The following is a 17,720-nucleotide window of genomic DNA, read 5'->3' on the forward strand; positions in this document are numbered from 1 at the left end:
TCAGGTGGCAGTGTGGTCCTCCGGATGTCTGCTACTTGCTGCAGAGGTCTGGGATGACACAGATCTGCCTTCTCTCTGTTACCCTGGCTGTGAAGCAGCAGGACGTGTTGCACCTAACCCTTCATGTGCCTTAGGCGTCCCTTCTGCATTGAAGGTCGCCCCACTTCAAGGTTTCCACAATTGTTTTTTTGTTTTTATTTTTCCTTCCACTACCTTTTGAAAGTAACAGAATCAAAGCAGTGACTTTTTTACCCACTAACCTGCTTGCACATTTGTGGTTGCCATTATCCTGAGCAGCCGTGCTCACTTCACTCAGTGACTTAAGGGCAGTGTGTCCTTCAGGCACGGCGCCACCTAGCTGACCCTGAAACTCTGAAGGCCTTTAAATGATTTTCCAGCAAAAGGCACTGGCACACTGGGGATGCAAGCTGGGTGAGTCCATCTGCATGTGAACCTAGTGTGCCAGCAGCCCTTCACCATGTATCACACGTGGTAGCATGGGAACCCCTCGGAGGGGATGGATCAGTCTAAAGGAGTCTGTCTCATAGCAAAATGATCTAGCCAGGACTTCTAGCAAGTGCTAGGGAAGTCCAGAGCTGGTAGCGAGAGGACTGTGATGCTGCTCTGCTGCTGACCTGTGTCTTGCAGCTGTCTGTGATGTGTAACCAAGGCTTGAAGGAGGTGATCTGGCTCCTCTACTCTGCTCCTGTGAGACCTCACTTGGAGTGTTGTGTGCAGTTCTGGTGTCCTCAACGTAAAAAGGACGTGGAGCTTTTGGGGCTAGTCCAGAGGAGGCCCACGAGGACAACAAGGGAACTGGAGCACCTCCATATGAAGACAGGCTGAGAAAGGTGTGGCTGTACATGGTGGAGATAACAAGGCTGCATGGAGATCTCCTAGCAGCTTCCAGTACCTGAAAGGAGCCTACAAGGATGGTGGAGAGGGGACACTTCTTTAGAGACTGTAGTGATATGACAAGGGGTAATGGCTTCAGACTTAAACAGAGGAAGTTTAGGTTAAATATAAGGGAGACGTTCTTTACTGTGAAGGTGGTGAGGCACTGGAATGGGTTGCTGAAGGAAGTTGTGAATGCTCCATCCCTGGGAGCGTTCAAGGCCAGGTTGGACGCAGTCTTGGGTGGCATGGTTTAGTGCGAGGTGTCCTGCCCATGGCAGGAGGGTTGGAACTAGATAATCTTAAGATCCTTTCCAATCCTAATTTTTCCATGATTCTGTGATTCTATGGACACAAAGTGCAGAGGCTGAGGTGTGCATATGTACATGTGGGATGAATGGCTATCTTTCAGGGAATTTGTAAAGGCTCATGATATTGAGCTCTACCAGAAAGCACATTTCAGAAGACTTGGGCTTAAAGCTGCTTGGAGAAAGGAAAGGGCAGGAACGAGAAGACAAATGAGTCAAGACACTTAGATTTCATAGATCCCCAATGCTTTTTTATTGCACAATAGTTGAGGTAGAGAAGTCAGCTGGGACTGCAGGACCATGGGTGGGGTACCAAGGAACATGCAGTGCCCTTAGGAAGCTGGCTTCATCTCCCCAGAGGTACTGGTGTACTGAGTGACCCTTTCCACATTGGCCCTGCAGACCTTCCAGAGCTTAATGCTCCTCTTTGAAGTACGTGGGTGTGCAAAGGGATGACTTCTTCTCTGGACCAGGTGTTTTGCAACCTAGTTGGTTCTATGATTCTATGACTCATGGTTAGTTACCATGTTTCCTGCAGAAGACCAACATCACCTGCTCCTTGCTGTGGACAGAGATCTTTGTAGTGGGATGAGAAGAGATCAGAATAGAGGAGATTTGCTCTCTTCTCACAGATGTTAGGGCTGTTTTGTCTGTGTCATTTCAGTTCTTTGAGACCCAGGAGTGCAAGCAAATCAACTATTTCCGCAGTGCCCTCTGGCTTCATGTTACCCCACTATGATGTTCCTTGGTATCAGGTCTCTCTGCTTTTGCTCTTCCCCATCAGATCATGAGCTTTAGCTCTCTAAAGAGAATGGTTTAGGAGAAGTCCTGTCCCCCCTGAAAGAACCTGGGAAGCTGGAGTCTGACTCTGGAGGCAAGGTTTCACTAAGGAGAAGTTCTGATCAAAGCCCTGAGTATAGTCATATCTGGAGCTTAATGATGTCCAAACTTGGGATCCCCCCAGTCTCTGCAGTTTGGCCCTTTGCCTGATTCAACACCATGAGCTATATAATTTGCAGTGATACTTTAGTGATGGAACTTGGTGAAAGGCCTTGGTTTTTCAGCAAACCATAGAATCATAGAATCAAGACATCTCTTTCAGCCTCATCCACCATTGCCTTCCATCCCTTTAACACAGGTGGCCAGTGTTTCCGTCCTGTGTAGAATCTTGTAATGAGCATTTCTCATAAGCAGACCTAATTATTTTGTGCTTTCTCTTTCAGGTGAGCCTGATTATGCCACAGTTGACGGCTACATCACTAGATGCTGTTGATCCTGTTTGTAGGTTCTCCGGGCAGATGGTCTGGCCAGTGTGGTGGTGTTTCCAGTTATTTCCAGCTGTGAGAGAAACAGTGTTGTTTTGGCATAAATGGGGATGGGGCTTAACAATATTAAGACTTTCCAATCTTAGAGCTTTAAGTTCAATAGTAAGGCTTTGCAATAATAAGAGTTTTCAATAGTAGGTCTGTGATTAAGTTCGTAAGGCAAGGAAAGAAAGGGTCTGAGATATAGTTATTCAAAAAGACACGCTCTGTGGTTAAATACATTGTCATCTCTAGGTGAAAGATACACTCTGTGGTTAAAAAGAATACTATCTATGTACAGCCTATGAACCTAAACCTTTGCTTAGGGAAAATCTTTAAAAATTAAAATGATGATGTTTAAAGGTAAAGTAGAGTCTGAATGTGGGGAGTAAGAGTGTTGTCCTGTGCACATGCCACTGCACTTGCTACTACAGGTGCTGGAGGGGAAATAAGCCAAATTCATGGCCTGGGGGCAGATGTGACAAGAGGGGATTCAGTTGCTAGATTTGGAAGAGTGGCTTGGGAGCCAAAGAGGAACAAATGTGGCCAGCCTGGGGACACTACCATTCCTGCATCGGTGGGAACATGGACTCCACCAAAGAATCTTAAGATAGTGAATGTAAATACAATTACATATTGGAAGCAGATGTTTGAAATAGATTTGAAAATAGTTTGAAAAACAGGATATCGAAATACAAATGCCTGAGTAGAATGGGTCGAATATGCAGTGAAAATAGAATAGCTTTAAATACATTAGAAATCATAGTTCTGCTTTTGCTGTGTGTGTCTCCTTGCTAAGACACCTGTTTTTGCAGAAACAGTAATAAAGAGCTGCTTCACTGTTGTGTCTAGCCTGAACTGAAGGTTTTACCTAGAGACCCATTTCTCACAGCAGCCCCACAGAACTGAAGTACCTCTCCATTTCAGCAATATATTTAAGGACTCAGATAATTATTTGCACCTTCAGAGAGTGCCTATTAGAAAACTTTGCCTCTGATCAGCAAACTGCTTTGGATAGATACCCCATCTTTACACTCGGGGGAAGAAAAGAAATCTAAGCGATGGACCCAGACGCAGGGGCCATCTGTGTCAGAAGAAGATACTGATTTGAAGTTCTTCCAAAGTGCAGCCATCTGAAAGAGGCTGGAGATAACCGAGAAAGTCATATATGCTGAAGGGAGTGTGCACAATGCATTGGGAATGCTGGCTTATGTTTAGGGCAGAAGTATCCCAGGTACTGGAATGGGTTGCCCAGGGAGGTAGTGAATGCTCCATCCCTGGCAGTGTTCAAGACCAGGTTGGATGAAGCCTTGGGTGATATGGTTTAGTGTGAGGTGTCCCTGCCCATGGCAGGGGGGTTGGAACTAGATGCTCTTGAGGTCCTTTCCAATCCTAACTATTCTATGATTCTATGATTAAGCTTTTCCCTCTTTCTGCAGGCTTTCATTATTAGAAATTGAGCTTGTAATTTTAGGTTTCAGTTTATCCATGTCTCTCAGGGAGCTCACTTAGAAGAGACCCAACAATACACTATGTCTCTCGCTTATCTGTAGATGTGCTCCAGGTTTAAGTGCTGATACTGGAAGCTCATTTGCATCTTGCCTGATGTAGCAGTGCACACCACAGCTATGCAATGAGAGGCTGTGCTGCCAGAAACCTGCACCCTGCAGTGTTGCTGAGGATCTGGAGAATTTGGTTAGCTCTTCAACCACCTCTCCAATGAGGGGATTGCAGATTTTTAGGTTCACAGTATAGCTCGTGCCTGGTAGGTACTGCAGACCCTCATTTGATTAACTTCTGGTAAACAAGTCCCTTGGACTTGTTGTGACTGTGTACCATTTGAAACAAACTTAGTTACTAATGCAAGTCTGGAGCCCTAAAACTCATTTTCTGTCCATGTCTCCTCAAAGTTCTTGCTTTTTTTGTTACCATATACATGATCCTGGCTCTGATTCAGACGCTCATGTGCTGCAGGGCTGCTGGTCTCTCTCAGATGCTCATGTGCAGCATTGCTAAAGAAGCTCCTCAGTGCCTTATGACACAGGGACGGAGGATAAGGGAACCAGCACAAGCAGTTTAGCTATTTAAACCTGGTGCCACATGACTAACTTTGGAGCAACGGGAGTTGTATGATGTGTTTCAAGTTGAATCTGTGTTACATCAGTGCATGTCTAAGCAAAACAGTCCCTGGAGCTTTTGTTGTATTTCCTGGTGGGGAGAAGATGACATTGAGCTTAGAGGTCTTTCCTGCTGCATTCCAGTGGACTGTGCAAAGTGCACATGCCAAGGAATGGCTTGTCCATTTTAATTTCTAAAAGTCCAAGTGTACAAATACTTTGCTGAAGGGCGCTGCTGTAGTCTTAGTTCTCACATACATCTTTTAAGGTGAAGTTTTGAGACTTGGGTGGCGGGTATCTTTCTTCTGAAAGATGTCATACTCACTTTTTTTGTCCAGGCTGGAGCTGCTATACCTTCACAACACCCTAGGATGTTCAGGATCCTTCTCCTGGGAGGAAGACTACAGGAGCATATATTTTCTCCACCTTTACTTCCTACTTGCACAATACTAGGACAGGTCTGGTATAGAACAGATCAAGACTTTAGCCTCCCCCTGGGCCCCTAGGGTCAGGCTGAGTTTCATCACAGGCGTCTCTAGAGGGTGCTGTCCTCCTCCCAGGCAAACACAGAAGTGAACAGCCTAACAGGAGACTCTGACAACCAGTTCCACAGCTCCTGCCTTCCCCCCTAGGGACAGAGAGGCCAAAGCAGCTTTAATAAGACAAAATAAGAAGAGGGATAGAGATAGCATGTAAATCTTATGTCCCTTCAGAAGCTGGGCACCCTGCCTTCAGGCAGAGTTAGAGCTCTTCCTTTTTGGTCCTATGAACTAATACATAAAGCATCACAAGAAAACAGCATGATTCACGAATGAAGTTCACATGAGAACACCTTGCTGCATTTCCAGATACAGGCAAGGCCCAGCAGCAGGTGCGTCAGTGTCAGGCAGGAGCTGTCCGTAAACCCCCTGTTAGCGTGAGATGGCCAAGCTCATTCTGCACCCACTGGACTTTGGCAGTGCACAAGAGCCCTGTGCCTTCTCAGTGGACACCAGCTCCATAATGTGCAATGGGCTCCTGATCAGGATCATCGCTGCCTTGACCCTCGCACAATTTACCTTTCCTACAGGTATCATAAATGACAGATGATGTTGATAAGAAAGGGCCTTCTCAAGCCCAAAGGTCAATGCCTAGGAGAGTGGATATTACCTGTTCAAGATCATTAGGTCCTCTACTGCAAAGTCTTCTGCAAGGAGGGACTGAGCTCTGCAGGGTCTCATCCATGTGGAGTCTGGTTGAAATCACTTCTGCTACAGTAGGGCTTGTCCTTGGCTCCAGCGATGGCTCCCTGGGGCAGCTGAGCTCCTGAGTAGGGATTAAAAGGATCAGTGATGCCTGGTGCCCCAGGCTGAGCCTGGAGCCCTGCTGTGCTTAGAGATGCCTCAGGCACTGCAGGACACACTGCCTGGGTCCAGTGGCATTTCCAGGTCCTGCTGTGGCACAAGTAGAAAAATGACACCTCACACTCCTCAGCCTCAGTAGTAGTGGCTTGGTTTCCTACCTCACATTCCATTAACAGCACCTCGGCATCCCCACAGACCGTTAGAGAGACACCTGGCCTTCTCCCAGACTCCTGTGGAGGATTCTTGATCCCCAACCCACCCTGCCCCTGAGGCATGAGAGGAGAGCCTGGCCCCTCCCAAGGTCCCTACAGGTGAACCTGCCCTTCTCCTAGGCTCCTGCCAGACTTTTCAGGGGAGCTTGGCCTCCTCCCAGGCTCCTATTTAGCACCCAGCCCTTCCCTACCCCCCACGGGGCATTTTATGAGAGCTTGGGCCCTTCACATGTCTGTAAAAGGGAACCCGGCCTCCTCTTAAGCTCCTCTAGATGGGCCTTTCCTCCCTGTTTGTCCGTTTAGGGGGAGCCTGGCCACTCCCTTTTAGAGAAGTTTGTATTCTTCCCAGGTTGCTAGAGATGATCCTGGCCTCCCATCCGGTCCTCAGCAGGGAAACCTAGCTGCCTCCCAGGCTCCTATAGAGGAGCTTGGACTCCACACAGCACTTTATAGAGGATTCAGTTCCCCCACAGGCCCTTGTTGGAGTGCTGATCCTCATCTCAAACACTTGTGGAGGGGCCTGGCCTTCCCACAGGATCCTACGGAGTAGTCCGACCTCCCCCCACACCCTTACTAAGGAGTCTAGCCTTCCCATATCTGAGCCTACCCAAAGCCTGCTCCCCTCCTGACCGGAGACGTGCCTCACCCAGGCCAGGCGGCCATTTTCCAGCTCCCACATCCGCCTTCTGTGCTGAGTCCTTCCGTGCATGACGTTGTCACCGCGTTGCTGACTGGAATGGAGGGGGTGGGGGCGGTGTCAATCTCCTCCTGCTTCTGCCCGCAGTAGCTGTGGCTGCAGTGTGTAAGTGACGCAGAGCATGGCCACAGTGGAGGCTTTGAGGGCGCTCCACAAGGCTGGCGCCAAGAGCAGGCCCACGTTGTAGGGTGGAAGGCAGGGATCGGCTCCGGGGGAGGTTCCTCCAGTCCTTGTCCGATGTGACTCTGCCCCCTCCCGGATGTGGAGGGACCAGAGAGCTTAAAGCGGCGGGGATTGGTTTGCGGCCATTCTCCAGCTCCCACGTCTGCCTTCCGTGCTGAGTGATTCTGTGCGTCACGTAGCCACCGCGTTGCTGACTGGATGGGAGGGGGTGGGGGCGGTGTCAATCTCCCACTGCTTCCGCCTGCAGTAGTTCTGGCTGTGGCACGGAGGTGACGCAGAGCGCAGAGCATGGTCATAGGGGAAACCGTGAGGGCGCTCTGTAAGGCCCGTGCTAAGAGCATGCCCAAGGTGTGGGGTGGAAGGAGGGGATTGGCTCCGGGTTAGGTTCCTCCGGTCCTTGTCCGATGTGCCGCCTACCGGATGTGGTGGGTCCAGAGAGCTTAAAGCGGCGGGGATTGGTTTGCGGGATTGTTACACGCTGCGGGGTGTTCCTCAGCACTTTGTCCCGTGTTCGGGGCTATTTCTGAGTGGGTTTAAAGCGACAGAGAGGGTGTCAGCTCCAGGCCGTGTTTGTGCCCGCGTTTGTTTGTCTGCTGCTTGAAGCAGTTTGATCGGTGGATGTGTACCTATCTAAAAAGACACGGCCCATCCCTGGCAGTGTTCAAGGCCAGGCTGGACAGGGCTTAGTGCAATCTTGTCTAGTGGAAGGTGTCCCTGCTTGGAATCCAGTAGTTTGATAACTTGCCTCAAAGCCGTGTCAAATTGGAAATGTTCCCCTGCATTGCCTCACCTGTTCCATGTTGTACACTGCACCCTGGAGAGCAATGACTGGGAAGACCTGGCTGTCAAAGCCCTTTGAGAACAAATTGGTGAATTAATTGACCACTGTTCTGTAAAACAAGGGTCAGATCTGAGTTTCAGCTATGGCTGTGATTCCAGAACAAGTTTTATTTTGTGGTTGTTGTTGCATGATTTTAGTTGTTGGCAAGGCATGTCTGGAGCCTTGCGTGAAATCAGACCAGGCTGTCCCCACACAGGGCAGGCTTTATCTTTTCTTAAGCACAGACTTTGTTTAGCACCGTGCTCATTCCCTCTTAAGCTGACACCACTGATACTGGAAGCAGCAATGAGGATGGTACTCCTGCAAAGGAAGTATTTTTACACCTTTGGTGACAAACTTATCTTCCCAATTACTGTTTGAAGACAGAATCCTAAATCCCTGGGTATCTAGCTCTACTTCTACCTGACTCTCTTAAGCTTAATAATCCTCACTGTGAAACATTCTTCTGAGGTAGTGTATGTTCTCTGTTTCCCAAGTCCAGGTACATGATTTGGGTGGAAGTGGCGTAATTGTGTAAATACATGTTCCTGTATTATCAACCCTGTAACTGTGGTATCTGCCAGATGCTACTTTGTCCTATGATGCAAGTTTAACACTTGAATTTCTCAGACTTTCCTAGGCCCCGGCCAGGATTTAGGCCCTATACTGCAATGATTCTGCCACCGGAAAGGAGGTTGTGAGCTGGTGATCTGTCTCCTTTCACAAGTACCAAGTGATAAGACAAGAGAAAATGAACTCAGGCTGCACCAGGTGAGGTTTAGATTGGATATCAGGAGCAATTTCTTCCCCGAGAGGATTGTCAAGCACTGGAACAGGATGCCCAGGGCAGTGATGTACTCACCATCCCTAGAGGTGTTTAGAAGATGTGCAAATGTGGAACTTCATGACACGGTTTAGTGGTGGATTAGGCAGCATAGGGTTAACGGTTGGACTCAATAAAAGGCCTTTTCCATCCTAAGTGATTCCACAATTCTAATCAGAGCATCTACAAGATGATGCTTTGGCTACCTTAATTTGTCCTTTTATTTGCATGTACCCATGGTGGGTAGCATCGCTACCCCGAAGGCTGTCACTCTGCTCTCCTGTGCTGAGTCCACTCTCTGCCCCAGACACATTTGTCTGCTGCCCTGACCCTTGGGCAACCTCCCCAGCGTGGCTCTGCTGTTGAAGCAGTTGACTATTCATAGCTGTGGGTTTGAAACAGCTCTGGGGCTTGAATCGTGAGCCACGCACTGCATATATCCCTCAGTGAGCTTGCTGGGCTGCTGTTCTGTGGTATGGGTGCTCACTTTCAGCAGGATGAGCCTGAGGGTTTTTTCCTGTCAGTTTTTGTGTCCCCCAGCATGAGTGTGTGCTAAACTGGGGCAACTCTTTGCTTCAGGTTGCTGTGTATTAAAACCTGGCTGAATTCATCGGGGTGAGGGGCAGATGTCACTGTACTTGCTTGAAAAATTTCTTGATACCTGTTTCCTCTACACTGAATGGTGGCCCCCAGCAGGAATGATGCTTACATTGCTAATGCTGCTTGGATGCCGCTTCAACAGTCCTGTTGCTTTTATATGTTCCTGCAAAGTTAGGTGTACTATGGGGACAGTTTGATGTCAGCAACAACAGTAGATTTGAACAACAAAGTCTTCATATGAAACTTTCTTTTCTTTGCAGAGATAGATAGTGTGGGACAATGTCAGATCTAGCTGGCACAAACCCTTTGGGAGGAAGCAAAGAAAATTGAGGAATCCAAGGAAAAGTAAAATCTGCATCGGAAGAAGGTCAGGGTGTTGATCCATCCTCATCCTTGGTGAGGGATCCTGGCTCCTGGCTCATGTCTCCCAACACGTCCCAGCCCCCTGCATGCTTCCAGTGCCTGCTGCTGCTAGGATGTCCCAAACTCCTTCCAGTATGTTGCAACCCCGCTGCTGAACCTCTAACTTCCTTCTTCTCACCTCTACATCTTCTCCTTTGGGTGTCTTTTAGAGCCAGCTATTGCATGGGCTCATCTCCAGAGACACGAGCCTCAATCAGGAATACTCTTAAAGCATAAATACATGTATCTCATATATGTAGTATTGAGTGATGTTGTCATGTTTCAAAACCCAGTCAGCCAAGCGGTCTCGCTCACTCACTCCCTCCCCACTTCTTCCCTCACCCCCCGCCCTTCCCCTGGGAGGATGGGGAGAAGAATTGAAAGAATGTAACTCCCACTGGTTGAGGTAAGAACGGTCCAGTAACTAAGGTATAACACAAATTACTACTGCTACCACCAATTATAATAATGGTAAGGGAAATAACAATGGAAGATTATATGATATCACCAGTCAACTGAGCCCGACTGAGCAGGGAGTGTCCTTCCAGGTAACTCCCGGTTACATCCTGGGGATGACGTGCTGTGGTAAGGCATACCTGTTTGGCGAGTTTGGGTCAGGTATCATGTCTCTGCTTCCTCCCGTCTTCTCCTCCTCCCTGGCAGAGCATAAGACTCAGAAAGTCTTTGGTCAGACTAAACATTTGAGCAGTAACTAAAAACATCAGTGTTGTCAGCGCTGTTCCCAGGCCGAAAATCAAAACCACTGCAAGGCACCAGCTACCAAGAAGGAGAAAAAATGACTGCTACTGCTGAACCCAGGACAGATGTCCATAGCGTTTGCTAAAATTGGCAAGCCTTTTAACCTCTTCTGGATTGAGAAAATGAGGGAAAACTGAGGGAAGTTTGGACCTAGCAGAAGGGAGTGGCCTTCCCAATTTCCATAGATTCTATGGAGATGAGACAGTACTATATATTGGTGGATTTCATGTGTAGAATTCCTTTGCATAGACAGGTGGAGACTTAACTAGAAGTATAAAAGGTGGGTTTTGTGAAGATGCTCTAGGTGGACATAGGTCCTTAAGGCTATCTGAGTGTGGAATGTGACTCTTTCCTTCCTAAGCCACATAGTCCATTGTGGAGCTTCAGTGGTCACTCATGTGTTGACTCTGGCTCTGTTGTCTTCACAGATGGAGCTGATAATGGAGGCAATTCACAAAACCAGGAATTTGCTGTAAGGGAAGACCAAGAAGGTAAAGCAAACATGCTGCACTTTCTTACTATATGGCTTAACACATCTAACACACATGCACAGTGGTGGCGCAGTCTTAAATATGAGGGTTTTCCTCTGCTGCAACTCATGCAGACACTACATCAAAAGCTGGAGCAGAGGAAGACTGTCACATTTAAGCCTGCATAGTGTGCTCTGAAAAACTGAAGAGTTTACCAGGGACATGGCTGGTAGCATCCTTGCACGGTTGCATAAAAGAGATTTATATGTCAAGGACTCGATTGCAGTGAGCTTTTCATGCCAAATGAAGAGCAGTTTTTCTTGTGAGGTCAGTTTTGCTCAAGCAGCAGTAGGGCACTGGCGGCCTTGTGTGCTGTCCTCTACTCTTTGTGCAGCCTTTGGCCGCCTCTTCGTTTGGAGGTTGTGTTTTTCTCCAGAGCTACCTGCATGAGCTGTAATAGCAACTCACTGCTTGCTACCAGGCTCCTTCCCTGTTTGTTGGCTCTCCTAGGCCAAGCGCCTTTGTGAGCAGCGCTGCAGGGATAAAGATGATGCGGAACAAGCTGTGCCCCACAACAAAATGTGGTTACACAAAAGCAGCTTGAGAAGGTATAGAGAGGCAGGTGGCCATGGGAGGGAAGGGTGTATGTTCTTGGAGCTCTCCTGTCCCATAACTCTTCTCCCAGCTCTGGGTTTGGGGGTGAGATGGAAGGGCTGGCAATGTTCTCTAGTTGGGCTTCAATACCATTGGCGATGCATGTCGTCTGTCCTCTGCTGCTGACCTGTGTCTTGCAGCTGTCTGTGATGTGTAACCAAGGCTTGAAGGAGGTGATCTGGCTCCTCTACGCTGCTCCTGTGAGACCTCACTTGGAGTATTGTATACAGTTCTGGTGTCCTCAATGTAAAAAGGACGTGGAGCTTTTGGGGCTAGTCCAGAGGAGGCCCACGAGGACAACAAGGGAACTGGAGCACCTCCCATATGAAGACAGGCTGAGTAAGCTGTGGCTGTACATGGTGGAGATAACAAGGCTGTGTAGAGACCTCCTAGCAGCTTCCAGTACCTGAAAGGAGCCTACAAGGATGGTGGAGAGGGACACTTCTTTAGAGACTGTAGTGATATGACAAGGGGTAATGGCTTCAGACTTAAACAGAGGATGTTTAGGTTAAATATAAGGAAGACGTTCTTTACTGTGAAGGTGGTGAGGCACTGGAATAGGTTGCTGTAGGAAGTTGTGAATGCTCCATCCCTGGGAGCGTTCAAGGCCAGGTTGGACGCAGTCTTGGGTGGCATGGTTTAGTGCGAGATGTCCTGCCCATGGCAGGAGGGTTGGAACTAGATAATCTTAAAATCCTTTCCAATCCTAATTTTTCCATGATTCTGTGATTCTATGGACACAAAGTGCAGAGGCTGAGGTGTGCATATGTACATGTGGGATGAATGGCTATCTTTCAGGGAATTTGTAAAGGCTCATGATATTGAGCTCTACCAGACAGCACATTCCAAAAGACTTGGGCTTAAAGCTGCTTGGAGAAAGGAAAGGGCAGGAACGAGAAGACAAATGAGTCAAGACACTTAGATTTCATAGATCCCCAATGCTTTTTTATTGCACAATAGTTGAGGGAGAGAAGTCAGCTGGGACTGCAGGACCATGGGTGGGGTACCAAGGAACATGCAGTGCCCTTAGGAAGCTGGCTTCATCTCCCCAGAGGTACTGGTGTACTGAGTGACCCCTTCCACATTGGCCCTGCAGACCTTCCAGAGCTTAATGCTCCTCTTTGAAGTACGTGGGTGTGCAAAGGGATGACTTCTTCTCTGGACCAGGTGTTTTGCAACCTAGTTGGTTCTATGATTCTATGACTCATGGTTAGTTACCATGTTTCCTGCAGAAGACCAACATCACCTGCTCCTTGCTGTGGACAGAGATCTTTGTAGTGGGATGAGAAGAGATCAGAATAGAGGAGATTTGCTCTCTTCTCACAGATGTTAGGGCTGTTTTGTCTGTGTCATTTCAGTTCTTTGAGACCCAGGAGTGCAAGCAAATCAACTATTTCCGCAGTGCCCTCTGGCTTCATGTTACCCCACTATGATGTTCCTTGGTATCAGGTCTCTCTGCTTTTGCTCTTCCCCATCAGATCATGAGCTTTAGCTCTCTAAAGAGAATGGTTTAGGAGAAGTCCTGTCCCCCCTGAAAGAACCTGGGAAGCTGGAGTCTGACTCTGGAGGCAAGGTTTCACTAAGGAGAAGTTCTGATCAAAGCCCTGAGTATAGTCATATCTGGAGCTTAATGATGTCCAAACTTGGGATCCCCCCAGTCTCTGCAGTTTGGCCCTTTGCCTGATTCAACACCATGAGCTATATAATTTGCAGTGACACTTTAGTGATGGAACTTGGTGAAAGGCCTTGGTTTTTCAGCAAACCATAGAATCATAGAATCAAGACATCTCTTTCAGCCTCATCCACCATTGCCTTCCATCCCTTTAGCACAGGTGGCCAGTGTTTCCGTCCTGTGCAGAATCTTGTAATGAGCATTTCTCATAAGCAGACCTAATTATTTTGTGCTTTCTCTTTCAGGTGAGCCTGATTATGCCACAGTTGACGGCTACATCACTAGATGCTGTTGATCCTGTTTGTAGGTTCTCCGGGCAGATGGTCTGGCCAGTGTGGTGGTGTTTCCAGTTATTTCCAGCTGTGAGAGAAACAGTGTTGTTTTGGCATAAATGGGGATGGGGCTTAACAATATTAAGACTTTCCAATCTTAGAGCTTTAAGTTCAATAGTAAGGCTTTGCAATAATAAGAGTTTTCAATAGTAGGTCTGTGATTAAGTTCGTAAGGCAAGGAAAGAAAGGGTCTGAGATATAGTTATTCAAAAAGACACGCTCTGTGGTTAAATACATTGTCATCTCTAGGTGAAAGATACACTCTGTGGTTAAAAAGAATACTATCTATGTACAGCCTATGAGCCTAAACCTTTGCTTAGGGAAAATCTTTAAAAATTAAAATGATGATGTTTAAAGGTAAAATAGAGTCTGAATGTGGGGAGTAAGAGTGTTGTCCTGGGCACATGCCACTGCACTTGCTACTACAGGTGCTGGAGGGGAAATAAGCCAAATTCATGGCCTGGGGGCAGATGTGACAAGAGGGGATTCAGTTGCTAGATTTGGAATAGTGGCTTGGGAGCCAAAGAGGAACAAATGTGGCCAGCCTGGGGACACTACCATTCCTGCATCGGTGGGAACATGGACTCCACCAAAGAGTCTTAAGATAGTGAATGTAAATACAATTAAATATTGGAAGCAGATGTTTGAAATAGATTTGAAAATAGTTTGAAAAACAGGATATCGAAATACAAATGCCTGAGCAGAATGGGTCGAATATGCAGTGAAAATAGAATAGCTTTAAATACATTAGCAGAAAAAGGAGGAGTATGCATGATGCTAGGGAATACGTGTTGCACATTTATTCCAAATAATACAAGACCAGATGGAACCCTAACCAGAGCCTTACAAGGCCTCACTACCTTGGTAGAAGAATTGGCTGAAAATTCGAGAACAGATATTTCATTAACAGGATGGTTGGGATCCTGGTGTGGAAAATAGAGAGGAATGGTGATACCAGTTTTTACTTCTCTAATTGTAGTAGCAGGTGTATTAACAGCTATTAGGTGCTACATAATTCCGTATATAGAGAGACCTGTACAACATCGTCTTGAAACAGCACGGTCCAAACAGATGCTCATGGGGCCACCACTCTACCCTGATAAAATGCTTTAGAGAAAAAAAAATAATTAAGATGACTGGAACAACTTATCTTTAGATCAAAAACATGAAATAATGTTATCCAGACTGGAAGTGACATATGGGGCAATTCTTTAAAGAAAGTGTGAAAACCAAAACTAGTATAAGTAAGAGGAAGGGGGAATTGTGAGAGAAACGGTGTTGTTTTCCCCTAACTGGGAATGGGGCTTTGCAATATTAAGGCTTTCCAATAGTAGAGCTGTAAGATCAATTATTAAGGCTTTGCAATATTAAGAGGTTTCAATACTGGGGCTGGGGCTAAGTTATTGAGGGAACAAAACAAAAGGTTTGAGTTCTAGTAACTCCAAAAGACACACTCTGTGGTTAAAGCCATTGTCATCTCTAGACAAAAGATACTCACTTTGGTTATAAAGAATACTCTCCATGTGCAAACAGAGCCAGTGCAAGCCGGTTAAATAGTATGTTTTGGGTACAGCATGTCTGCCAGGGAGTTATGAAATCGAACCGGAATAGGATTATGTGGTTAATAACGATGTGGTTAATAAATAAGAGGAAGGAGCGTACAAAGTCGAGTAAGGGGAGGTGTAAACAGAGGTGGGACAGTTAGCATATATATTATAAGCACTCAATAGGCTTTAAACCTTGGAGAACCCTACCAATGAGGAAACCAGGGAGGGAACTTGTGGACAGAATTTGAATAGAAATCATAGTTCTGCTTTTGCTGTGTGTGTCTCCTTGCTAAGACACCTGTTTTTGCGGAAACAGTAATAAAGAGCTGCTTCATTGTTGTGTCTAGCCTGAACTGAAGGTTTTACCTAGAGACCCATTTCTCACAGCAGCCCCACAGAACTGAAGTACCTCTCCATTTCAGCAATATATTTAAGGACTCAGATAATTATTTGCACCTTCAGAGAGTGCCTATTAGAAAACTTTGCCTCTGATCAGCAAACTGCTTTGGATAGATACCCCATCTTCACACTCGGGGGAAGAAAAGGAATCTAAGCGATGGACCCAGACGCAGGGGCCATCTGTGTCAGAAGAAGATACTGATTTGAAGTTCTTCCAAAGTGCAGCCATCTGAAAGAGGCTGGAGATAACCAAGAAAGTCATATATGCTGAAGGGAGTGTGCACAATGCATTGGGAATGCTGGCTTATGTTTAGGGCAGAAGTATCCCAGGTACTGGAATGGGTTGCCCAGGGAGGTAGTGAATGCTCCATCCCTGGCAGTGTTCAAGACCAGGTTGGATGAAGCCTTGGGTGATATGGTTTAGTGTGAGGTGTCCCTGCCCATGGCAGGGGGGCTGGAACTAGATGCTCTTGAGGTCCTTTCCAATCCTAACTATTCTATGATTCTATGATTAAGCTTTTCCCTGTTTCTGCAGGCTTTCACTAATAGCAATTAAGCTTGTGATTTAGATTTCAGTTTGGGCATGTCTTTCAGAGATCTCAGAAAAGCACCAACAATACACTATGTCTCTCACTTATCTGTAGATGTGCTCCAGGTTTAAGTGCTGATACTGGAAGCTCATTTGCATCTTGCCTGCTGTAGCAGTGCACACCACAGCTATGCAATGAGAGGCTGTGCTGCCAGAAACCTGCACCCTGCAGTGTTGCTGAGGATCTGGAGAATTTGGTTAGCTCTTCAACCACCTCTCCAATGAGGGGATTGCAGATTTTTAGGTTCACGGTATAGCTCGTGCCTGGTAGGTACTGCAGACCCTCATTTGATTAACTTCTGGTAAACAAGTCCCTTGGACTTGTTGTGACTGTGTACCATTTGAAACAAACTTAGTTACTAATGCAAGTCTGGAGCCCTAAAACTCATTTTCTGTCCATGTCTCCTCAAAGTTCTTGCTTTTTTTGTTACCATATACATGATCCTGGCTCTGATTCAGACGCTCATGTGCTGCAGGGCTGCTGGTCTCTCTCAGATGCTCATGTGCAGCATTGCTAAAGAAGCTCCTCAGTGCCTTATGACACAGGGACGGAGGATAAGGGAACCAGCACAAGCAGTTTAGCTATTTAAACCTGGTGCCACGTGACTAACTTTGGAGCAACGGGAGTTGTATGATGTGTTTCAAGTTGAATCTGTGTTACATCAGTGCATGTCTAAGCAAAACAGTCCCTGGAGCTTTTGTTGTATTTCCTGGTGGGGAGAAGATGACATTGAGCTTAGAGGTCTTTCCTGCTGCATTCCAGTGGACTGTGCAAAGTGCACATGCCAAGGAATGGCTTGTCCATTTTAATATCTGAAAGTCCAAGTGTACAAATACTTTGCTGAAGGGCCCTGCTGTAGTCTTAGTTCTCACATACATCTTTTAAGGTGAAGTTTTGAGACTTGCGTGGTGGCTATCTTTCTTCTGAAAGATGTCATACTCACTTTTTTTGTCCAGGCTGGAGCTGCTATAACTTCGAAACACCCTAGGATGTTCAGGATCCTTCTCCTGGGAGGAAGACTACAGGAGCATATATTTTCTCCACCTTTACTTCCTACTTGCAAAATACTAGGACAGGTCTGGTATAGAACAGATCAAGACTTTAGCCTCCCCCTGGGCCCCTAGGGTCAGGCTGATTTTCATCACAGGCGTCTCTAGAGGGGGCTGTCCTCCTCCCAGGCAAACACAGAAGTGAACAGCCTAACAGGAGACTCTGATAAGCAGTTCCACAGCTCCTGCCTTCCCCCCTAGGGACAGAGAGGCCAAAGCAGCTTTAATAAGACAAAATAAGAAGAGGGATAGAGATAGCATGTAAATCTTATGTCCCTTCAGAAGCTGGGCACCCTGCCTTCAGGCAGAGTTAGAGCTCTTCCTTTTTGGTCCTATGAACTAATACATAAAGCATCACAAGAAAACAGCATGATTCACGAATGAAGTTCACATGAGAACATCTTGCTGCATTTCCAGATACAGGCAAGGCCCAGCAGCTGGTGCGTCAGTGTCAGGCAGGAGCTGTCCGTAAACCCCCTGTTAGCGTGAGATGGCCAAGCTCATTCTGCACCCACAGGGCTTTGGCAGTGCACAACAGCCCTGTG

At 46.9% G+C, this 17,720-nt stretch overlaps 1 long non-coding RNA gene across 1 annotated transcript; it reads right to left on the reverse strand.

Annotated features, from left to right (window-relative positions):
* Positions 1-1,431: 1,431 nt before the first annotated feature.
* LOC117437955 (uncharacterized) lies at positions 1,432-7,229 on the reverse strand. The gene is made up of 3 exons (XR_004550582.1): positions 6,825-7,229; positions 5,773-5,928; positions 1,432-2,540 (listed from the first exon to the last, which is right to left on the reverse strand). It is a non-coding gene; the product is annotated as an uncharacterized lncRNA (long non-coding RNA).
* Positions 7,230-17,720: the final 10,491 nt, after the last annotated feature.

Source organism: Melopsittacus undulatus, chromosome Z (genome assembly GCF_012275295.1).
Source record: "Melopsittacus undulatus isolate bMelUnd1 chromosome Z, bMelUnd1.mat.Z, whole genome shotgun sequence".
Classification (NCBI taxonomy): Eukaryota; Metazoa; Chordata; class Aves; order Psittaciformes; family Psittaculidae; genus Melopsittacus; species Melopsittacus undulatus.